The sequence below is a fragment of the Argopecten irradians genome, chromosome 10, assembly GCF_041381155.1.
Source record: "Argopecten irradians isolate NY chromosome 10, Ai_NY, whole genome shotgun sequence".
Classification (NCBI taxonomy): domain Eukaryota; kingdom Metazoa; phylum Mollusca; class Bivalvia; order Pectinida; family Pectinidae; genus Argopecten; species Argopecten irradians.
In genome coordinates, this window is record NC_091143.1 from 17,260,194 (window position 1) to 17,274,642 (window position 14,449).

The 14,449-nt window shown below is 37.3% G+C and overlaps 1 protein-coding gene across 2 annotated transcripts in view; it reads right to left on the reverse strand.

Moving 5' to 3' along the window:
* LOC138333276 (myocyte-specific enhancer factor 2C-like) overlaps positions 1-14,449 on the reverse strand; it is a 122,720-nt gene that overhangs the window by 80,478 nt on the left and 27,793 nt on the right. The window contains exon 1 of one of the 2 annotated variants that reach the window (XM_069281554.1): positions 8,200-8,605. The exons of the other annotated variant lie outside the window; for it this stretch is intronic. The gene's annotated coding sequence lies outside the window, so the exon portion shown is untranslated. Of the gene's footprint in view, positions 1-8,199; positions 8,606-14,449 lie in introns of those variants that run through there. 2 annotated transcript variants of the gene reach the window in all.

Sequence of the window (14,449 nt, forward strand, 5' to 3'; positions counted from 1 at the left end):
ACCACCTCTGTATAAAGAGATCACCTGCATAAACAGACTTTCTTGTGATCCTATGTCTTATTTCCATAAAAAATGTTTTCTAGATAAAGACTATTTTTACTTTGTCTCTTTGGTGAGCTTTATTGAAAGATTTCACTTTAATATCAAAGTATTCTTTGAGAAATAAAGAGTTTTTTTTTTTTTTAACTAAGCATACTTAAGTCTAATGACTCATAAAATCTGGACACTTCTGCTTGGTACAGCAGAAGCGCATTACAGTTAAGACTTACAGCATCAATAAATCTGGAACATTACCTTACTAAAACACAGGTTGTCCTCTGTTGCTCTGACACTGTATATTGAAAAAGTTTAAAATAGGCTGAAAAGGTTCCGTATTAAACCACAAAGTGAGGCTAGGATTTATCACTTTGTCATCGAAACACTGAAGAATTAGTGTAATGCAAAAATCTATCTCTGAATTCAAAGTAGGACAGCGCCATATTTTTTCTGTGGGCAGCTACTAGATTTAGTAATTTGTCTTTCAAGCTAACCTTGTGAAGAATAACTTTCGCTGATTAAAAAATTGATTTCTTGATACGATTGTTTCAGATATGAATTTTCAGATAAGTTTTTGTAAAATTATCTTAATTACGAAAATTAATTGCTCGCAAAAGAAAGTTTGTTTACTGTGCCATAGAAAGAACTGAATAATTGGAATATTGCTGTCATCCAGTTGGAATACGGAGTCTTATTTTTTAACCAGTAAAACTCATTTATAGTTAGTCATTCCAATACCAATACGCAAACATTATTACAAACTAGACTCTTCTTTTTTATCATCATTTTCTAAATGTTTGTACATTCAGAAATTAAATCACATAACAGCAGGAAATTAAAACACTGATGAATTGTAACTCATGAAAAATATCCAACAAGTATACCAATTAAACATCTGAAGTAATCAGTTTCATTTTCACTAACTGTAGCTGTGATAAAGACAAACTTTATCAGATCTAAAACCAAGCTAACCTGTGAGGCGTTTCTATTTTATGGTTTTGTTCTTGGTAACACAGGACCATCGACAAACATCGACTACACAGGATCGATGCTGCAGATCGTAGGGACAGACATAACTCACACCCGTGTCCGTAACTACCCAGACTTAAGACCATAGATGGTGATGTGACATCCGTTTAATTATTGTCTGTGAATTCGATCAGGAAAGTTGACAAGTGTATCTACGTATCTTTTACTTATTTCAGGGGTCACTGTGGTCAGTGACGAAAACTGTGGTCAGTGACACTCTACAACCAGCCATCCACCTTTTGGTTACAGAGACAAGGCGGTCAAGGTGTCAGATATTCTACCACTAGCCCTCCACCTCTGGCCTATGGTGGCTAAGAGGTTAAAATGTCAGATATTCTACCACTAGCCCTCCACCTCTGGCCTATGGTGGCTAAGAGGTTAAAATGTCAGATATTCTACCACTAGCCCTCCACCTCTAGCCTATGGTGGCTAAGAGGTTAAAATGTCAGATATTCTACCACTAGCCCTCCACCTCTAGCCTATGGTGGCTAAGAGGTTAAAATGTCAGATATTCTACCACTAGCCCTCCACCTCTGGCCTATGGTGGCTAAGAGGTTAAAATGTCAGATATTCTACCACTAACCCTCCACATCTGGTCCATGGTGACTAAGAGGTTAAAATGTCAGATATTCTACCACTAACCCTCCACATCTGGTCCATGGTGACTAAGAGGTTAAAATGTCAGATATTCTACCACTAACCCTCCACTTCTGGTCCATGGTGGCAAGATATTAAAATGTCAGATATTCTACCACTAGCCATCCACATTCATATCATTGTAACTAAATGGCCAAATGTTTAGGCATTCTGACACTAACACTCCCTCCCATGATGGTCAAGTGATCAAAATGGACAGTTTTCAACTACAAACCCTGTACCTCGACAGGGCCATGATGGACAACTTGTTTAGATGGAAGGTTTTTTATCACTAACCCTTCATTCCTGGACCTTACTAGCAAAGTAGCCTAAAAGTTGAAAGGTCTTGTATTCTAACACTAACCCTCCATCTTTAGGTAGGCAAGTGTCAAAGTAAATCACAAAAATTCAGTGCAGATAAAATGTCAAGGAGATCAATCTGTTGACAATGGACACCTGTTTCATGTCATCGATGCTTGGATTAACCTTGCAGTTGTTTACCAAACAAATCTGCCATGCTTGGCATTTCTAAGGGAATAGGGTTTGTTAACACATAATGTTATCTGTTAATCGTGTGGCTTCTCTTTCTATGAGATGTTACAAAACAACAGCTTCATTACAAATGAATGATGCACAAGTTATCTGCATGGTAACCACAATTTCATTTGGGACTTTCCGTTTTAATCTCGACAAGCATTTTACAAACCAAGATCAATAATCAGTAAATAAGCATTTCAAATACACAGATAATCTCTTTTTATGACAATGAATTTGTGAATGTATTTTTTTTTTCTTTTTCCCCCTAATGATTTTAACAACATGATTGATTATTGTAACAGTGTTATGAATGACATCAGAATTCTTTTGGACACAACATCATTTTTTAATACTGATTGTAACATTCAAAATAATTTCCATGTATAGTTCATTATTTTCCAATAAAAGAAAGTGGAGTTCAACATTTCATAGTTTTCAGTTATTTCAGTTATTTCAGTTATTCATTCATTCTCCATAAATGTTCCGTTCGTATTTAGAATGACATTGCCCACTGACACTGACTTAGAATGACTGTTGCATACGATAAAAACATCTGCAAGAGAATACTTTCATGGATGAATGTAATTTTTGTCATTAAAACAAAGAAAGATTGTAAAAATAAAAAAATTTCAAAGATTTCTTCACCATTATCAAAAACATCCATATAGTAAAATTTAAGTGTAGTCAATCATTGAAACCTGGATATGAAAGGGTGGATATTGAGCAGATGAAGGGCAGGAAAGGATTACGCTGCAGGAGAGGGCAAATGTTAAGATAGCTGAGGACACAATTTGTCAAGAGAGGGCACAAGTAAGACAAGAGGGGATATAATTTAGATAAGCAGAGGGTAGAAATTGGACTGTTGAGGGCAGAAACTGTATGAATGGACGAGAGTACATGTGTACAAATTTTACAGGTGAGGGCAGTGAATGGAAGAGAGCACAAACTCAATAGGAAAGGACACAAGTTGTATGGGAGAGGGTACACATTTGTCAGGAGAGGGCATAAGTTAAACACAAGACTGGGCACAAGTTCTGCATTAGGTCTTCTGGCACTGACAGGAATAAAATGTCTCGTTGATGAATGGGGATTTAAAATAAATATCAAAGTAAGCGACAGAAGGCGAGGGAAGAATTTACAAGGCCTTGATCAATAGAATGACAAATGAATTGGTAGTATAAAATGACAACAGAAATTGACAGGAGGTTGACAGGGGTTGACAATACACAAATCATTGGTAATAATAATATATATGCTTCACCACAAGAGTTTTCAATGTCAAATATATCACAAATCATTTAACATATCAATATCTATTTCAGGTTTGTAAAAACCTTATAGCTTAGTGACATTCACAATCCTACTGCGAAATGATTATAAAGTTGATGATGATAACATGCATAAAGACGTTAGTGCATAATGACGTTAGGCTTGAAATACAAAGGAAAAGTTCAGTTTTTGTTTTTTCCTATCATACAATATACATCAGATCCATTAATTTTATTTTTAGTAATATGTTATTATAGCCTTGAAATTACCTATACCGTCATCATGATAAGAATTGTTCGATGGAAAATTATTAACAAGAAAAGCCTGGAGTTTCTGATCAATAATCAAGTCAATATTTTGTCTAAAGCATGATCTAAGTATATAGATAATACTACATCATGGACATTGTTTAAAAAGAAAAGTTTCTAAAACTCAGTATAACACATTATAGAAGAAAGCCTACGATTATGTAAACGTAAGTCAACAACTTCCGCAGGGACACTAAAAAATGCAGGGCATGACTTGTCTTTTCTGAGGCCATATATCTCAGTAAGACAATATATACGTCTTCAATAACCTGAGGCGGCATTTTGGTTAGGTCATTACTAGCAGTACTCCATGTCTGTGGTCAAGTGTAACTGACAATGGCTATAGGTAAAGACAAATGACAGTCTGTGGTTTTTCTACAGGCACTCAGGTTTTTGTTTTCTCTACAGCACAGTACCACAAAATCTTGCTAACTCTGACTGTTCATTTATGTGCTGTTGTTAAACAGATCTAATGACATGCGGAAAAACTAAGTAAATTCAGGATATATGAAAATTGTAATTAAAATTTTTATGTTTACATGATACCCATTCATTATTAAAAGAAAATGAAATCAACTGAAACAAACAAAAGACAACAAATTACGAAAGAGTTAATCCTGCATTTAAGAATTGTTATTAATCAAAATGGGGTTAAGATATTTTTAATTTTCTATGCACAATTATTTGAAAATGTGAGTAAAATGCCATAATCAGTTGTCTGGGGCCTAATAAGTATCTGCCAATCACAAGAGGCTCAAGGTGAACTTTATCAGGCTGCAGTGACTTGAATAAATGACTTCCGTCAATCACGCTGGTTAGAAATAAGTTTTACAGGTCGCTACAAATTAACATAACAGTAAAAACTTTTGTCTTTTGACACTTTAAACATAAATTATAACATCTCTATGTCTTATGTCAGTCAAAACATTACTAAACAGAAAGGGTCATTCTCCAGCCAACATAACTAAGTACTTATATCTCTCCTACCTACATACCTATAACCATCATTTGTACACATTTGTTGTATAAGTCTGATGATCTTAAAAACACAAATTAAGGAAAATATGAGGATCTCTATATCCAACTTAGAAAGACCTAAATGATATTACCAAGAAGAAGTGATCATCTTTCTAGAAATGTTTGAAAACATTACTGCTTATTTTAAGGGGGCACTGTTACATACTAAATGTGTATACATGTTTATCTTGAAAACAAAATATTAAATGATATTTTACTTCTAGTATCAAATCCTATTTGACTTATGTAAACAGAAAATATATAATCAATACTCTTTTTAAATGCAATGGCCGATACTATACAGTCACTTCATAACACAATATTATTGACGGCACACAATATCAACATCAATTGTGTGACTGACACTATGTGTCACTAATGCTGTGAATGACACTATGTGTCACTAATCATGTTGTGATGACACTATGTGTCACTGGCACTGTGACTAACACTATGTGTCACTGATGTTGTGTCTGACACTCTGTCACAAATGTTGTGACTGACACTATGTGTGACCAATGCTGTGACTGAAACTATGTGTAGCTAATGCTGTGACTGACACTATGTGCTACTAATGCTGTGACTGACACTATGTGTCAATAATGTTGGACACTATGTGTCCATAATGCTGTGACTGACACTATGTGTCACTGATGTTGTGCCTGACACTGACTAACACTATGTGTCACTGGTGTTGTGACTGACACTATGTGTCACTGACGCTGTGACTAACACTATGTGTCACTAATGTTTGACACTATGAGTTCCTAATGCTGTGACTGACACTATGTGTCACTTATGCTGTGACTGACACTATGTGTCACTAATGTTTGACACTATGTATCCTTAATGCTGTGACTGACACTATGTGTCACTGATGTTGTGCCTGACACTGAATGACACTATGTGTCACTGATGTTGTGACTGACATAATGTGTCACTAATGCTGTGACTGACACTATGTGTCACTAATGTTGGACACTATGAGTCCCTAATGCTGTGACTGACACTATGTGTCACTGATGCTGTGACTGACACTATGTGTCACTGATGCTGTGACTGACACTATGTGTCACTGATGTTGTGCCTGACACTGAATGACACTATGTGTCACTGATGCTGTGACTGACACTATGTGTCACTAATGCTGTGACTGACACTATGTGTCACTGATGTTGTGACTGACATTATGTGTCACTGATATTGTGACTGACACTATGTGTCACTAATGCTGTGACTGACACTATGTGTCCCTAATGTTTTGACTGACATTTAAGTCACTGACACTGTCCATCAAAATTAAATAATAGTGTGATACTGTGATTAGAATACTACACCTTGAAAACCAATTAAGTGTCATATATTCAGTGTGGTATATGCTACATAACATATCATCACTTTCCACATTTGACATAAGATTATACCTTACATAACATAAAGACCAGCTACACTATACAACATGACATTATACAACCAATGACATGGTACTATACACACTTACAACCTGTATAACATCACATGCTTCTCTCCTCATTACATCACAGACTTCCACTTTTGAAATAAGATGTTTATCTGCTTTACATTCCACACATAACATTCCTACATGTTTTAGTGACGGATGCTGCCTATGTCATGTCAGCTCAGGTACAATACAATGGTAGGTACCCTTTTAAAGTACTCATGCAGTACCAAGTTAATGCGCTGACACTGGTACCTTTCTAGTAAAAAACAGGTACCAAGACTTGTAGATTGAGATCCTACCTTGACGTGCATTCCGGTTATTACCCCGACAGATTTTAAATCAGATTTGTTTTTTTGCTTGAACAGAGACATGTACATATAGAGTTAGCACATTTATTGGTGTAGCAATGCAATGTATTCATATTTGTACCCAAGCTAGTACCCGATTATCACCCTGATGAATATCCAGCCTTGTATTTGTATCCTGTATAGGGTGTAGTAATACATCAATACAGATTTGTACCCTACCTAGTACCTAACTGGTACTTAGATGGGTACCTGAGGATAGTACACGGGCCAGTACCTGAGGCTGGTACTCGGATGAATACCTGAGGCTGGTACTCAGGTGAGTACCTGAGGCTGGTACTCGGGTGTGTACCTGAGGCTGGTACTCGGATGAATATCTGAGGCTGGTACTTAGATGGGTACCTGAGGATAGTACACGGGCCAGTACCTGAGGCTGGTACTCGGATGAATACCTGAGGCTGGTACTCAGGTGAGTACCTGAGGCTGGTACTCGGGTGTGTACCTGAGGCTGGTACCCGGGTGAGTACCTGAGGCTGGTACCCGGGTGAGTACCTGAGGCTGGTACTCAGGTGAGTACCTGAGGCTGGTACTCGGGTGAGTACCTGAGGCTGGTACCCGAATGAGTACCTGAGAACTTGTGCACCTATACTCTAACACTAACAAGTATCTAGTACCTAAGTTTGATACTATCTGAAACCCTGATTTGTACTCCAGTGCCTGACTGGTAGGTACCCAGATGAGACCCTGGACCAATATCAGTACCTTGTACCTGTGTGAAGCACTACATGGTCCAAGATTTGTACCTGCCCTGATACCTGACAGCACTATGCATTGTTCACTGCATCGTGAGTATCCTAACCTATAGGAGGAACCTTGTAACTCGGTATATAGTACTAAATGTAAATCTTGACCCGATTTGTACCTTAGGTAGTATGCGACTGGTATGTTGGCGAGTACCAGGAATGAACCCAGATTCTCATGTTTATTGTGACTAGTACATAGTTATAAAGTGCCACAGGTCTACCCAGACTGGTACCCGACTGTTTCTAAGTATCCAACCACAGAAACACGACTACATTACATTATGTTTACGCTAGCTTACATCTATACACAATATATGTATATAATGTGTACACAGTTTTTACACTAGAATTGTCAACTATAGAGGACATTGTATACCTACGGATGAGCGTTTCACCTGGCCTTAAAGCCCAGGTTTTATCTCCATATGACTGGCATTATTCTAATGTAAACACAACATACTCCTGCTCAAATGAGGTGAACAAAATTGCACTACTTACACTAACAAATCAGAGCTAGGCTAAAATCTATAGCCAGTTGCTGAGTAAAACAATGCTAATTTATCACAGAAGCCTGCCTCGCCAGGCCAAAGGGTTATGTCATCCTGGCAGACAGCTAGCATACTGAAAAGGCAAATTATTTAGAGATCAATCTCTAATAGCACCTTGAGTCCCTGTCAGTTTCTTACCAATACATTAACCTACAGGAATAACTTATGGGCAAATATCAGCCTTATCATGAATGAAAATTCTATGTATTTGCTGGCAATGGAGGAGCATGTGTGTGAAATGTTACTTACCTTGCCGTAGACTCCAGCTTATATGAGATGTTGGTCAATAGGAGTTAGATTCCATGTGAAAGTGACCGAAGCCTGATGAGCAGAGTACAACACAAGTCTGTTTCTCAGTAGAGCTACTACTCCACTATACCTATGTATGTACCTTGTGTGTATACGGCCAGCCTGCTATCTGCCAGGCTGCTAGCTCATGTGCCGATCTATGACGTCAAAGGAAAAACAAGGTCAGAGAGCCCATGTCTAATCAACAGTGTTGTATTATTAATGATTCTAATTGCATACACACTCCAGGCTTACCTACACACCAGCTCTCCACATTACTTATAGTTCGTTTCAGAAATCTACCATGTTATATTCTCCGAATTAAAACTATTTAAGCTGATATTAATGCGGAATCCAGGGAATCAGCTGAGCGACTCTACAATGAACGTGATAATACTATGGTAGTATGCCTTCGATAAATCAGTAAGGGAAATCTATTGGGTAACTGAAATGCAGCCATGCCCGTCTCATATCTGTGGCTCTGTATAATTACTGGCAATACACATAAAGAATACAAATATCCTTAATTCAATCTGCCAGGCTGTACAGCACATTATTGACAGTGTAATGTCCCATTAAAATCATATTAAATTCATAGCATCAATCACCAAATCTTTAATGAGTGTGATTCGAAATTCAGTACAGACGATCTTTTCACTTGAAAAAATACCATATTTACATGTATACATGATAATTATGACATTGATAAGCTCTATAGAAAGGAATCCGTCGACTATAGAAAGATAAATTCCCATTAGCTCAATATGTAGAGCTGTCTGTTGATATAATTATCACATGCAGAATAAAGAATGTATATTTACAAAGTAAACACGGATCAGATTCAGAAGTACCTCACAGGTACATTAATTAGGTGTATCTAAAATATAATGTTAAAGTGTTAATCTGCTTACATTTCAAATAATTATTATATTCTGATTGCAGGTACTGATTAATTTCCTATTATATATACACACATTTATATATAATGTAAAGAGTACGTTTGTTATACAGTAAACAAAAGGCCAAGTAGTCCTGTATCTGTATCTGATTCCTTTCAGCAAAAAGAATGACCAATAGTCTTGAACATATTAACAAGAGGCCAAATGGTCCTGTATGATCTGGCAAACAAGAGGCCCAGCAATTCTGCATTACTATTTATTTTGTTCATTCATTCCTTTCAACAACAAGAGGTCTAATAGTCTAGCTTTTCTTGCATGCTGCCAAACATTGAAGAATAGTTTGGCTTTTAGTAATACTGTTTAATATGTTTCACATTTATAGCTAACACATCAAAGGCAAATCTGAAATTTCCATGAAATGTAATTCTGTTATACAGTGTAAAATAAAGAGAAGAAAAGACATCAATATCTGATTGATGTATCGGAAACACAAGAATTTAATATATATGAGGGATTTCAGTATTGGAATTTAAGAAGTGGCGAAAAAGTCTTAGGACAAGAATATACAAACCATAAATATATTTCATTCTGTACAATAAAATTGTCAGTCACAGTCATTTTTGTTATTACCGTCACATCACTCAAAACTGAGGAATTAGTAAAATATCAGCTATATTTTAACCATAGAAAGTGTCACTGCATGAAATTGTACAATATTGCGATCAATTTGAGAAATAGACAGACAGTAATATCAGAAATATCACAGGAAATACAAAAAAAGATAGAAGGAAGGAGAAAGTATTGGTGGCTGTGGCGGCCATCTTGGATTTCGGATCGACCCGAAAAATAACAACACTTTGTCGGGACCATGTCAGGATCATTTCCTGCAAGTTTCAGCCAAATCGCACCGGTAGAACTTGAGAAGAAGTTCAAAATGTGTTTTCAAGATGGCGGCTGTGGCGGCCATCTTGGATTTCAGATCGACCCGAAAAATAACAACACTTTGTCGGGACTATGTCAGGATCATTTCATGCAAGTTTCAGCCAAATCGCACCGGTAGAACTTGAGAAGAAGTTCAAAATGTGTTTTCAAGATGGCGGCTGTGGCGGCCATCTTGGATTTCGGATCGACCCGAAAAATAACAACACTTTGTCGGGACCATGTCAGGATCATTTCATGCAAGTTTCAGCCAAATCGCACTAGTAGAACTTGAGAAGAAGTTCAAAATGTGTTTTCAAGATGGCGGCTGTGGCGGCCATCTTTGATTTTGGATCGACCCGAAAAATAACAACACTTTGTCGGGACCATGTCAGGATCATTTCATGCAAGTTTCAGCCAAATCGCACCGGTAGAACTTGAGAAGAAGTTCAAAATGTGTTTTCAAGATGCCGGCTGTGGCGGCCATCTTGTATTTCGGATCGACCCGCAAAATAACAACACTTTGTCGGGACCATGTCAGGATCATTTTTATGCAAGTTTCAGCCAAATCGCATTGTAGAACTTGAGAAGAGTTCAAAATGTGTTTTCAAGATGGGTGTGGCGGCCATCTTGGATTTCGGATCGACCCAAAAAATAACAACACTTTGTCGGGACCATGTCAGGATCATTTCATGCAAGTCTCAGCCAAATCGCACTGGTAGAACTTGAGAAGAAGTTCAAAATGTGTTTTCAAGATGGCGGCTGTGGCGGCCATCTTGGATTTCGGATCGACCCGAAAAATAACAACACTTTGTCGGGACCATGTCAGGATCATTTCATGTAAGTTTCAGCTCAATCCCACTGGTCAAACTTGAGAAGAAGATTGAAATGTGAAAAGTTTACGGACGGCGGACGGCGCACGGCGGACGGCGGACGGCGCACGGCGCACGACGACGGACGAAGCATGATGACTATAGGTCATCCTGACCCTTCGGGTCAGATGACCTAAAAAGATAGAAGGAAGGAGAAAGTATTGGTGAATCTGCTACATATATCAGAGTAGGTGCTGTGCAGATATGAGGCCCATTACGTGAGATCACTACAGCGATATCAATAATAGATGAAACCTCAGGTCCACACCAACTCTGGGTCAATACCTGCTAGCACATCTAAAACCTTCCATGTAATTAGCCACTACTGATGTACAACACACAACCATACCAAAGTCTTTTGGAATGTTTACAGATATAAAACTGTTTGGAAAAACTCAAGTTAATAATGGAAAACTTCACATTGAAACAGAAGTTGCAATCAGATGTCCGTATCCTAGAAATCAGTTATCCATTAGAAGAGTTTGCCATATTTCTCCACAATTTAGCTCCAGTTATCACAATAATCAACCTACAGATACACCTGTTTAGAAAAGACTCCAAATGAAAGAACAAATAATTCTTTAAAGACAGGTGCCCTTTATACAAATGTAGATCAAGTAGTAATTTGCATTAAGTGGGTCTAATTAGCCTGTCCTTTATAGACAGGTATCCTATATAGACAAGTGTTAATTTGTAACTGGTTTTACAATACCATATTTGACCAATAAAATAAGCATTCCCATACCTGTAAGCGCCACGCCCCTTTTTTTAAAAGCCTCAACTTCACTTACCTCAAATTAAATGCAGACTGAACATTATCTCAAGTGATAAAAGTGTGAGTATCATTTGAGGATAAATAAACTGTTGACTTGGAAAGCATTTTCTGCAGGATATTACATACAGATTAATGGCCACCTGTTGCCTACAAGGAAGTCAGATTATCCGATAGCTATCAAAACATTTTTACAATATCAGCGATTTCTTATGAAATAAGGAAAAAACTTTGGTGTAATGTCAGCAATGACCAAGACAGACTTCAGCATCAGGGTTCAACTTCGTACATCTACACTAAATCCCAGCTCCTTGATGAGACAGGTGATGCACAATATCTGGTGTCAACTTTCTAATATGTCTGCAAAAATATGAAATATAGGTTGTCTCATTTTGTCTGTTGGTTACATCAAGTCCAGATGATAACTAGTTTAGATTACTGTGGTAGTCTACCTGACCAGGTAGTGATAAGACAGATTACCCTGATTTACCTGACCAGGTAAGTGTGGAGAAGATTACCATAGTGGTAAAAAGTACAAACTACCTATGAACAGGTAAGCACAGAACATATCACCTTGTTGATTTACCTGACCAAGTAACTAGAAGAGATATTTTTCTGATGGTTTACCTGAACAGGTAAGCACATAACATATTACCTTGTTGATTTACCTAATCAAGTAACTAGATGAGAAATTTTCCTGATGGTTTACCTGAACAGGTAAGCACAGAACAGATTACCTTAATGATCCAACTGGCCTTTTAAGTACAGCAGATTATTCAGATAATACTCTGATAATTTAAATTATCAGAAAAATTATTGTAACAGTTGTCCCGATCAGGTGAGAGGATAAAATATCCTAATGATACACCTGGTCAAGAAAACTTAAGAGTGATACAGAGATTACCCTGATTAGGTGACAGTTTAACCTGACATTTCACCTGCCCAGGTAAAAAGACAGGATGATCTTTGGCCAGGTCACTAACCAGGACTAGTGAGAATATGCTTGTCAATCATTGAAATGATTTTGAATACACGCCCACGATCAAATTAAGCAGTTCCTCGTACCTACTGAACTGTAAAACCTCTATCATGGTATCGTGATCAGTGTTTACCTAACGATTGTGACCAGGACGGCAATAATACCAAGACACATCCCCATAGTTTGAGCTGGCCTTTTCAATAAGGGTGTCAGGTTTAAAGCGTTGACTTACAATCCACACAAGGTCAGACAAGGTACTGGGTTCTCTACACTTACTAGTGTGAGGACGGGTTTGGTAAATCAAGTGTACTTTACAGACTTTTTACTAATTACCTGGCAACAAGAAAATACAGGTAGTTTACACCTTTGATAATGATTTCTACATTCTGCTGTGTAATCCACGAAGTCTTGACACACAAAAAACACCCAGAACCTGTTTCCTTCACAAGAAATTTTATATTTCAAGGATTTTTGTACATTGAAACCTTTGTATTTGTAACTAGAGTAGGGGAAAATGTAACAGTGAGACCAACATAGACCGCCCTAACGCTATACAAACACTATAAGCCTGCTACACAGATATAGATGTTCCACCCTATCCAACGACATTTTAATTTTTCATTTCCCTCAAAACTTTCTAATTGTAGAAAACATGTCAAATTTTTAAATTCTTTATTTCTTAAGTGAGCTAATGAATAAGTTGTGCAATCAAAATTCAAAAACAACGAAAATGACAAAAGATATACTGCAAATGTTGTGCAATCAAATTTTAAAAAATGGCAAAAGTGAAAAAAAATTCTACTGCAAAAGCTGGATATAATTTATTTATAATGTACAACAAGTATTTTTACAGTAAACACAAATATAAGAGCACCACTATAAAGTTAAATAAAATACATTCTCCACACAATGAGTATAGGATTTGCATACAGTATGTATGAAAACGTGCATATTCAAATAGTACTATTCCTTGAAGGAATCATTCTTTAGTGGTATATGGTATGTCTGGTTGAACTTCTTATTGACCAATCGCCAGGTGTAATTTAGCCACGCCTCGCACTCACAAACGCACATGTTTCTATTCAATATCAGAGCAAACATCGTAGCGCACACAATACAAAATGCAAAGTCATGTGCGGTTTGATTGACAGCTGGCGATTTGTCAATTAACAGCCAGGATAGTCTAAGGATATGTCAGGTATATGTCAGGTAAAGATGGTGGAGGAAAGCCAGAGTACTCAAAATATAACCACTGACATGTAGTCAGTACCCAGTGTCATGCATAAAATGTACCTTCTGCATAAGTAGTATCCGGATAACAAGAGATCCCAGAGGGATCTTGGCCCCCATCAAAGAATGATCTATGTCTGAGAAACGAAAGAGGGATCTTTTCTCTGCTTTTCAAACTTTTACTACATATTACTACATATGGAAAAAGATCCTTTGAGTACTCTCTGAGATACATAACAGTAACAAACTTCAATTATAAAATTCCATGATGGCTACCTGTCGGCCATCTTTTTGACGATCAGCCCGAAAATGCAATATGCACAACTAAGGTCCTAGTAGAACTTGCATATAAAATTTGAGACATACCACTTCAGTACTTTTTGAGAAATAGTGGTAACAAGCTTCAACTATCCAAATTCAAGATGGCAGCCTGTCGGCCATCTTGTTCATCGATCGGTACCAAAATGCAATATGCATGATCAGGGACCTACGGGAACATGCACATAAAATTTAAGACAACTCCCTTCAGTACTTTTTGAGA